The 10,153-nt window shown below is 42.9% G+C and overlaps 1 long non-coding RNA gene across 1 annotated transcript in view; it reads right to left on the bottom strand.

Moving 5' to 3' along the window:
• Positions 1–1,815: 1,815 nt before the first annotated feature.
• LOC134932641 (uncharacterized) overlaps positions 1,816–10,153 on the bottom strand; it is a 32,261-nt gene continuing 23,923 nt past the window's right edge. The window contains exon 3 of the long non-coding RNA XR_010179433.1: positions 1,816–1,934. This is a non-coding gene — a long non-coding RNA (uncharacterized LOC134932641). The remainder of the gene's footprint in view (positions 1,935–10,153) is intronic.

The following is a 10,153-nucleotide window of genomic DNA, read 5'->3' as shown; positions in this document are numbered from 1 at the left end:
TCTTGGGTCCTCTGCTTTTCTCTATCTATACCTCATCACTTGGTAAACTAATCAGCTCTTTTGGTTTTTAGTATCATTTGTACGCAGATGATACTCAAATCTACCTATTCTCCCCTGACTTGTACAGATGCCATTTCATCCTGGATGACATCTCGCCACCTCAAACTTAATATTTCAAAGACAGGATTAATTATATTTCTACCGGCCAATAGTAGGTACCAACCTGATATCTCTATCACTGTTGAAATCTCGACTATCTACCCTACCACACAAGCTCGCTGCCTAGGTGTCATCCTTGACTCTGATCTGTCCTTTATTCCCCACATTCAATCTGTCTCAAGATCATGTTACATGCATCTAAAAAACATATCCAAACTACGACCATACCTTACACAAGACACTGCTAAAACTCTAATCCACGCTTTCATTATCTCCCATGTTGATTATTGCAATAGTCTCCTAACTGGTCTTCCCAAAACGAAACTCTCACCACTACAACCCATTCTGAATGCAGCGGTGAGGCTAATCTTCCTCGCTAGACGTTCATCGTCTGCAGATCCACTCTGTCCGTCCCTCCATTGGTTACCTGTATTCTACTGCATTCAATATAAAATACTTTTACTCGCACACAAGGCCATTAACCAAACTACACCAACGTACATCATTTTGCTTATCTCAAAATATCTCCCAACCTGACCTCTTTGCTCTTCACAAGACCTGCGTCTCTCATCCACACTCATTACTCGCTCCCACTCACGATTGCCGCACTTTCATCGGGCTGCAACCACTCTGTGGAATGCCCTACCACACACAATAATACTCTCCTCTAGTCTCCAAACCTTCAAGCGTTCCCTGAAAACTCACCTCTTTAGGCAAGCATATCAAATTCCAGAACCGCCCACATAACTTTCATAAACCTTCCTATCAAATTGCATCCACTAGCCCACCAAGAAACTTTGCAATCTGGTGGACAACTATGCAATAGATAGCACCTTTCCTTGTGTATACATGCCTATTTCCCTATAGATTGTAAGCTTGCGAGCAGGGCCTTCCTACCTCTATGACTCTTTGTTATCACCCAGTTTGTTATATCATTGTTCTTTCCAATTGTAAAGCGCAACAGAATTTGCTGCACTATATAAGAAACTGTTAATAAATAAATAATAAATGTCCTGCGCAAATTGGAAAATATTAAATGGGCAGAAATCTATACACCAATAAGTACTGATGTCAGTTCACGTTACACAATAATTGATTGATAAAAAGGGAAAGAAGCCTTTGAATTCTTTTTAAGAACCAGTGAATATCTGGAAAACCTGAAAAACGCCATTTTGGACTCCATTTCGTTCATTGTAACCAATAATTATTTTTATTTTAACGGCTCTTACTATGTACAACAGAAAGGGACAGCCATGGGTACCAGGTTTTCCGCTATTTATTTATAGCATACTGGGAGAAAGTCACGATAGATGAGGGGAGAGAGCTGGGGGCAAACCTAGTATGCTGGTGGTGTTTCATAGATGATGTTTTTTCATTTGGCGGAGGACAATGACTCCCTTAAATTTTTTGTGACACTCTCAATCAGGATTGTTTTAAAAATTAATTTCACGTTCAATACCAATCGAAGGGACCTTACCTTTCTGGATTTGATCATATACTGTATATACTGTAGAAAAGGGAGAAATATGTACTAAGACACAAAGGAATCCACAGACTCAAATTCATATATTACAATGAATAGTAAACACCACATCCATTGGTTAGAAAATATTCCTTTAGGACAATACAAGCTTCTAAAAAGAAATTGCACAAAAGATGATGTCCTGCAAATACAACTTGAAGAAATGTCATCAAGGTTTGAAGAAAAGGGATGTTCACATAATGTTCTGTCTGATGCTAAAAGGAAAATTGAAAATCTAGAAAGAAAAGAACTCCTAGTAGAAAAAAAGAAGAAACAACGACCTATCAATGGACATTTTAAACACAATATGGGGCACATTTTAAAAAAAATTGAACACATCTTTAAAAAGAATTGGAAGCTACTTTTGGATGATCCCATCTTAGGTAATTGTCTCCCAAAAAAATGCTATTCATATATAAATAAGCCAAGTCCCTCAAAAATAGCTTGGTTAAAAGTAGCCTCCCTGAAATGACCATGAGGACAGATCGTAATAAGGGGTTTCATAGATGTGGCCACTGCTTGATGTGCAGAACCACCACCAAACCAAATATAGAGAGGAAGATAACAGAATTTGAAGTGAAGGGAAAAAAATATAAGATATAAAATGTCATCACTTGTCATGCAAGGAATGTTATTTACCTGTTGGAATGTAAATGTGGATTGATTAATTAATATAGGAAAAACTTCCAGACAACTAAAAAATAGATAATCTGAACATGTCTATAATATAAGAAAGTCTAATCAAACATCCACTCTCAGATAATTTTTGCCATAAACACAATATGTGTGAAAGAGAAATTTAGCGGTTTTTAGAAATACAACAGATCCAAGCGAATTGGAAAAACAAAAATATTGAGAAAGCACTGGCAAAAAATGAAATGAGATGGATATATGAATTAGACACATTGAAACCCAAAGGTCATAATATGGAATTTGAATTAAAGTGGTTTTTAGAATAAGTTTTAATATCATGTATATGTGTGATACATCCCATTTTAATATGTATTTTAATGTGTTTATTCTTCTTTTCACATATTCTATTTATGGGGAGGAGAAATCATGAACAAGCCCTGACTCATTTCAAGGGTAAGACTCTGTAGGAATAGGAAGTACTACAGTAGAAATGGAATGAGTCGGGAGCTACACCATCTATTTGAACACAGGGGAATTATAGAGGAAGTATGTGAATTAATGATTGTTACTGTGAAATTCCATTATTTTAAATAACCATTTACATACCAGTGTTATTATATACTGCAGACGCAAGTTGCGTCTTATTACCATACACGATAACAGTGCGCTAAATGTTGCAGCACTATGTCCCTTAAGAGAAAGCAAGTAGTCGCACACATGGTATACTGAGGTCCAATGCTCAGAGATATATATGTATTTGATATTAAAAGATATGCATACAAAATAACATATGTACAGTATATCATTCAGTATAACATATATAAGCCTAAGTAAGTGGTACAGAGTTACAGTTACATGGGAAACAGTTACAGCCAGCATACATCACCCTTAGCTCAGTGGATAGTCATCTTCATTTAGAATCAGCAACAAATGAATTCCTGAGTAAGGGAAAATACTTATATACTGTGTATTGGAGAAGGTACATGTCTGGAGCTGGGCATTCTGCTATTGGTCCAGGGGTGGGACATATCCAGCACACTGGGGATTATTGGTTGGCTCAAATGGTGGGCGATGACTAAGTCCCTGAGATGTGATTACTGTTGTTTACATCTGAGTTCCCGCCCCAAGACCAGTCAAACCCACTACATTATCATACAGCAATATACATGAATCCAGTATTGCTAATAACTTGTTGTAGCAGTATGCAACAATATCCTCACAACCATCAGATTACTGCTTATGTGACCCTGAACAATTTGATCCCACACACAGTATCCTTACTCAATCCAGTTCTCGTGCTATATATATATATATATATATATATATATATAGTTTCCTGCTATTTCAATTATGTTATGAAATATATATAAACCGTGGGTTAGGTGTGTTTAAAACTATGTGTAGGAGGATATAAATGTTATACATTTGACATATCATATATCAATGTATGGTCTGTACGATATTGAATGTCACCTTTTGGTGGTCTTGCTTAAATCTAGTGATGAGCGAGTTCGGTTCCTGGGGATCCGAACCCCCCCGAACTTCACCCATTTTACACGGTTCCGAGGCAGCCTTGGATCTTCCCGCCTTGCTCGGTTAACCCGAGCGCGCCCGAACGTCATCATCCCGCTGTCGGATTCTCGCAAGATTCGTATTCTATATAAGGAGCCGCGTGTCACCGCCATTCTCAATCGTGCTTTGGAGATGATAGCGAGAGGACGTGGCTGCATTCTCTCAGTTTCTGTGTTCAGTGTGCTGCAAATATCTGTGCTCAGTGTGCTGTAAATATCTGTGCTCAGTGTGCTTGCAAATATCTGTGCTCAGTGTGCTGAAAATATCTACATTCTCTGCCTGAAAAACGCTCCATATCTGTGCTGCATTGTAGTATATAGTAGGAGGACAGTGCAGAATTTTGCAGTGACCACCAGTATATATATATAGCAGTACTGTACAGTAGTCCACTGCTCTACCTCTGTGTCGTCAAGTATACTATGCATCCATACCTGTGCTGCATTTTAGTTGTGCGCAGTATATATTAGGAGGATAGTGCAGAATTTTGCTGACCACCAGTATATATATAGCAGTACGGTACAGTAGTCCACTGCTCTACCTCTGTGTCGTCAAGTATACTATGCATCCATACCTGTGCTGCATTTTAGTTGTGCGCAGTATATAGTAGGAGGACAGTGCAGAATTGTGCTGACCACCAGTATATATATATATAGCAGTACGGTACAGTAGTCCACTGCTCAACCTCTGTGTCGTCAAGTATACTATGCATCCATACCTGTGCTGCATTTTAGTTGTGCGCAGTATATAGTAGGATGACAGTGCAGAATTTTGCTGACCACCAGTATATATATAGCAGTACGGTACAGTAGTCCACTGCTCTACCTCTGTGTCGTCAAGTATACTGTGCATCCATACCTGTGCTGCATTTTAGTTGTGCGCAGTATATAGTAGGAGGACAGTGTAGAATTTTGCTGACCACAAGTATATATATAGCAGTACGGTACAGTAGTCCACTGCTCTACCTCTGTGTCGTCAAGTATACTACAAAAGTTCAGTAAAATGACCCAAAAATCAAAATTAAAAGCGTCTGATGAGAAGCATAAACTTGCCAATATGCCATTTACGACACGGAGTGGCAAGGAATGGCTGAGGCCCTGGCCTAGGTTCATGGCTAGTGGTTCAGATTCACATGAGGATGGAAGCACTCATCCTCTAGCTAGAAAACTGCAGTGCCACTCCTAGATGGGCCAGATGTTTGTGTCGGCCACTTGGGTCGCTTAGCTTAGCCATCCAGCGACCTTGGTGCACCTCTTTTTTTCTTTGCATCATGTGCTGTTTGGGGACTATTTTTTAAATCTGCCATCATGTCTGACACTGCAGTGCATCTCCTAGATGGGCCAGGTGTTTGTGCCAGCCACTTGGGTCGCTTAGCTTAGTCACACAGCTACCTCATTGCACCTCTTTTTTTCTTTGCATCATGTGCTGTTTGGGGACTATTTTTTAAATCTGCCATCCTGTCTGACACTGCAGTGCAACTCCTAGATGGGCCAGGTGTTTGTGTCGGCCACTTGGGTCGCTTAGCTTAGTCACACAGCTACCTCATTGCACCTTTTTTTTTCTTTGCATCATGTGCTGTTTGGGGACTATTTTTTAAATCTGCCATCCTGTCTGACACTGCAGTGCCACTCCTAGATGGGCCAGGTGTTTGTGTCGGCCACTTGGGTCGCTTAGCTTAGTCACACCGCTACCTCATTGCACCTCTTTTTTTCTTTGCATCATGTGCTGTTTGGGGACTATTTTTTAAATCTGCCATCCTGTCTGACACTGTAGTGCCACTCCTAGATGGGCCAGGTGTTTGTGTCGGCCACTTGGGTCGCTTAGCTTAGTCACACAGCTACCTCATTGCACCTCTTTTTTTCTTTGCATCATGTGCTGTTTGGGGACTATTTTTTAAATCTGCCATCCTGTCTGACACTGGAGTGCCACTCCTAGATGGGCCAGGTGTTTGTGTCGGCCACTTGGGTCGCTTAGCTTAGTCACACAGCTACCTCATTGCACCTCTTTTTTTCTTTGCATCATGTGCTGTTTGGGGACTATTTTTTAAATCTGCCATCCTGTCTGACACTGCAGTACCACTCCTAGATGGGCCAGGTGTTTGTGTCGGCCACTTGGGTCGCTTAGCTTAGCCATCCAGCGACCTCGGTGCAAATTTTAGGACTAAAAATAATAGTGTGAGGTGTGAGGTGTTCAGAATAGACTGGAAATGAGTGGAAATTATGGTTATTGAGGTTAATAATACTATGGGATCAAAATGACCCCCAAATTCTATGATTTAAGCTGTTTTTGAGGGTTTTTTGTAAAAAAAAAACCCGAATCCAGAACACACCCGAATCCGACAAAACATTTTCAGGGAGGTTTTGCCAAAACGCGTCCGAATCCAAAACACGGCCGCGGAACCGAATCCAAAACCAAAACACAGAACCCAAAAAAATTCCGGTGCACCTCACTTTTTAAATCATTTAAAGGTATTAAGCAAACAAGGGTCTGGCTTGTGTTTGGGTTTTGTATGTTATATTGTATAATATAGTGCCCTGTTCAATGTGCAGTCAGCAAATGCAAAAGTTCTCAATTAAAAAAACAATCAGGGGCAGGTGGGAGGGGTGCCAATCCAGGCTGAAGAAGTCTCCACCTTCAAATGTAAATACACATTATAGAACATATGGGGGTGGGGCTAAACTGCACACCCTAAGTAAAAGTAAGGAGAAGTTCTACTTAGACATTCTACTTAGATTTTTAGTGCCACGCACAGATTGAAAGATTGCAGGTGCACTATCCAAACATTACTAATCAGGATTATAATTAGTGATGTGCACCGGACATTTTTCGGGTTTTGTGTTTTGGTTTTGGATTCGGTTCCGCGGCCGTGTTTTGGATTCGGACGCGTTTTGGCAAAACCTCCCTGAAAATTTTTTGTCGGATTCGGGTGTGTTTTGGATTCGGGTGTTTTTTTACAAAAAACCCTCAAAAACAGCTTAAATCATAGAATTTGGGGGTCATTTTGATCCCATAGTATTATTAACCTCAATAACCATAATTTACACTCATTTTCAGTCTATTCTGAACACCTCACACCTCACAATATTATTTTTAGTCCTAAAATTTGCACCGAGGTCGCTGGATGGCTAAGCTAAGCGACACAAGTGGCCGACACAAACACCTGGCCCATCTAGGAGTGGCACTGCAGTGTCAGACAGGATGGCAGATTAAAAAAATAGTCCCCAAACAGCACATGATGCAAAGAAAAAAAGAGGCGCAATGAGGTAGCTGTGTGACTAAGCTAAGCGACCCAAGTGGTTGACACAAACACCTGGCCAATCTAGGAGTGGCACTGCAGTGTCAGACAGGATGGCAGATTAAAAAAATAGTCCCCAAACAGCACATGATGCAAAGAAAAAAAGAGGCGCACCAAGGTTGCTGTGTGACTAAGCTAAGCAACACAAGTGGCCGACACAAACACCTGGCCCATCTAGGAGTGGCACTGCAGTGTCAGGCAGGATGGCACTTCAAAAAAATAGTCCCCAAACAGCACATGATGCAAAGAAAAAAAGAGGCGCAATGAGGTCGCTGTGTGACTAAGCTAAGCGACCCAAGTGGCCGACACAAATACCTGGCCCATCTAGGAGTGGCACTGCAGTGTCAGACAGGATGGCAGATTTAAAAAATAGTCCCCAAACAGCACATGATGCAAAGAAAAAAAGAGGCGCACCAAGGTCGCTGTGTGACTAAGCTAAGCGACCCAAGTGGCCGACACAAACACCTGGCCCATCTAGGAGTGGCACTGCAGTGTCAGGCAGGATGGCACTTCAAAAAAATAGTCCCCAAACAGCACATGATGCAAAGAAAAAAAGAGGCACACCAAGGTCGCTGTGTGACTAAGCTAAGCGACCCAAGTGGCCGACACAAACACCTGGCCCATCTAGGAGTGGCACTGCAGTGTCAGGCAGGATGGCACTTCCAAAAAAATTGTCCCCAAACAGCACATGATGCAAACAAAAATGAAAGAAAAAAGAGGTGCAAGATGGAATTGTCCTTGGGCCCTCCCACCCACCCTTATGTTGTATAAACAGGGCATGCACACTTTAACGAACCCATCATTTCAGCGACAGGGTCTGCCACATGACTGTGACTGAAATGACTGGTTGGTTTGGGCCCCCACCAAAAAAAGAAGCAATCAATCTCTCCTTGCACAAACTGGCTCTACAGAGGCAAGATGTCCACCTCATCATCATCCTCCGATTCCTCACCCCTTTCACTGTGTACATCCCCCTCCTCACAGATTATTAATTCGTCCCCACTGGAATCCACCATCTCAGGTCCCTGTGTACTTTCTGGAGGCAATTGCTGCTGGTGAATGTCTCCACGGAGGAATTGATTATAATTCATTTTGATGAACATCATCTTCTCTATATTTTCTGGAAGTAACCTCGTACGCAGATTGCTGACAAGGTGAGCGGCTGCACTAAACACTCTTTCGGAGTACACACTGGGGGGAGGGCAACTTAGGTAGAATAAAGCCAGTTTGTGCAAGGGCCTCCAAATTGCCTCTTTTTCCTGCCAGTATACGTACGGACTGTCTGACGTGCCTACTTGGATGCGGTCACTCATATAATCCTCCACCATTCTTTAAATGGTGAGAGAATCATATGCAGTGACAGTAGACGACATGTCAGTAATCGTTGGATGGTTCTTCAGTCCGGACCAGATGTCAGCACTCGCTCCAGACTGCCCTGCATCACCGCCAGCGGGTGGGCTCGGAATTCTTAGCCTTTTCCTCGCACCCCCAGTTGCGGGAGAATGTGAAGGAGGAGATGTTGATGGATCACGTTCCGCTTGACTTGACAATTTTCTCACCAGCAGGTCTTTGAACCTCTGCAGACTTGTGTCTGCCGTAAAGAGAGATACAACTTAGGTTTTAAATCTAGGATCGAGCACGGTGGCCAAAATGTAGTGCTCTGATTTCAACAGATTGACCACCCGTGAATCCTGGTTAAGCGAATGAAGGGCTCCATCCACAAGTCCCACATGCCTAGCGGAATCGCTCTGTTTTAGCTCCTCCTTCAATGTCTCCAGCTTCTTCTGCAAAAGCCTGATGAGGGGAATGACCTGACTCAGGCTGGCAGTGTCTGAACTGACTTCACGTGTGGCAAGTTCAAAGGGTTGCAGAACCTTGCACAACGTTGAAATCATTCTCCACTGCGCTTGAGTCAGGTGCATTCCCCCTCCTTTGCCTATATCATGGGCAGATGTATAGGCTTGAATGGCCTTTTGCTGCTCCTCCATCCTCTAAAGCATATAGAGGGTTGAATTCAACCTCGTTACCACCTCTTGCTTCAGATGATGGCAGGGCAGGTTCAGGAATGTTTGGTGGTGCTACAGTCTTCGGCACGCGGTGGCTGAATGCCGAAAGTGGCCCACAATTCTTCGGGCCACCGACAGCATCTCTTGCACGCCCCTGTCATTTTTTAAATAATTCTGCACCACCAAATTCAATGTATGTGCAAAATATGGGACGTGCTGGAATTTGCCCAGATGTAATGCACGCACAATATTGCTGGCGTTGTCCGATGTCACAAATCCCCAGGAGAGTCCAATTGGGGTAAGCCATTCTGCGATGATGTTCCTCAGTTTCCGTAAGAGGTTGTCAGCTGTGTGCCTCTTCTGGAAAGCGGTGATACAAAGCGTAGCCTGCCTAGGAACGAGTTGGCGTTTGCGAGATGCTGCTACTGGTGCCGCCGCTGCTGTTCTTGCTGCGGGAGGCAATACATCTACCCAGTGGGCTCTCACAGTCATATAGTCCTGAGTTTGCCCTGCTCCACTTGTCCACATGTCCGTGGTTAAGTGGACATTGGGTACAACTGCATTTTTTAGGACACTGGTGACTCTTTTTCTGAGGTCTGTGTACATTTTCGGTATCGCCTGCCTAGAGAAATAGAATCTAGATGATATTTGGTACCGGGGACACAGTACCTCAATCAAGTCTCTAGTTGCCTCTGAATTAACGGTGGATACCGAAACCACGTTTCTCACCGCCCAAGCTGCCAAGGCCTGAGTTATCCGCTTTGCAGCAGGATGACTGCTGTGATATTTCATCTTCCTCGCAAAGGACTGTTGGACAGTCAGTTGCTTACTGGAAGTAATACAAGTGGTCTTCCGACTTCCCCTCTGGGATGACGATCGACTCCCAGCAGCAACAACAGCAGCGCCAGCAGCAGTAGGCGTTACACTCAAGGATGCATCGGAGGAATCACAGGCAGGAGAGGACTCGTC

Source organism: Pseudophryne corroboree, chromosome 6, assembly GCF_028390025.1.
Source record: "Pseudophryne corroboree isolate aPseCor3 chromosome 6, aPseCor3.hap2, whole genome shotgun sequence".
Taxonomy (NCBI): Eukaryota; Metazoa; Chordata; class Amphibia; order Anura; family Myobatrachidae; genus Pseudophryne; species Pseudophryne corroboree.
Note: the sequence above shows the minus strand (reverse complement) of the source record. Positions and strands in the feature narration are given on the sequence as shown.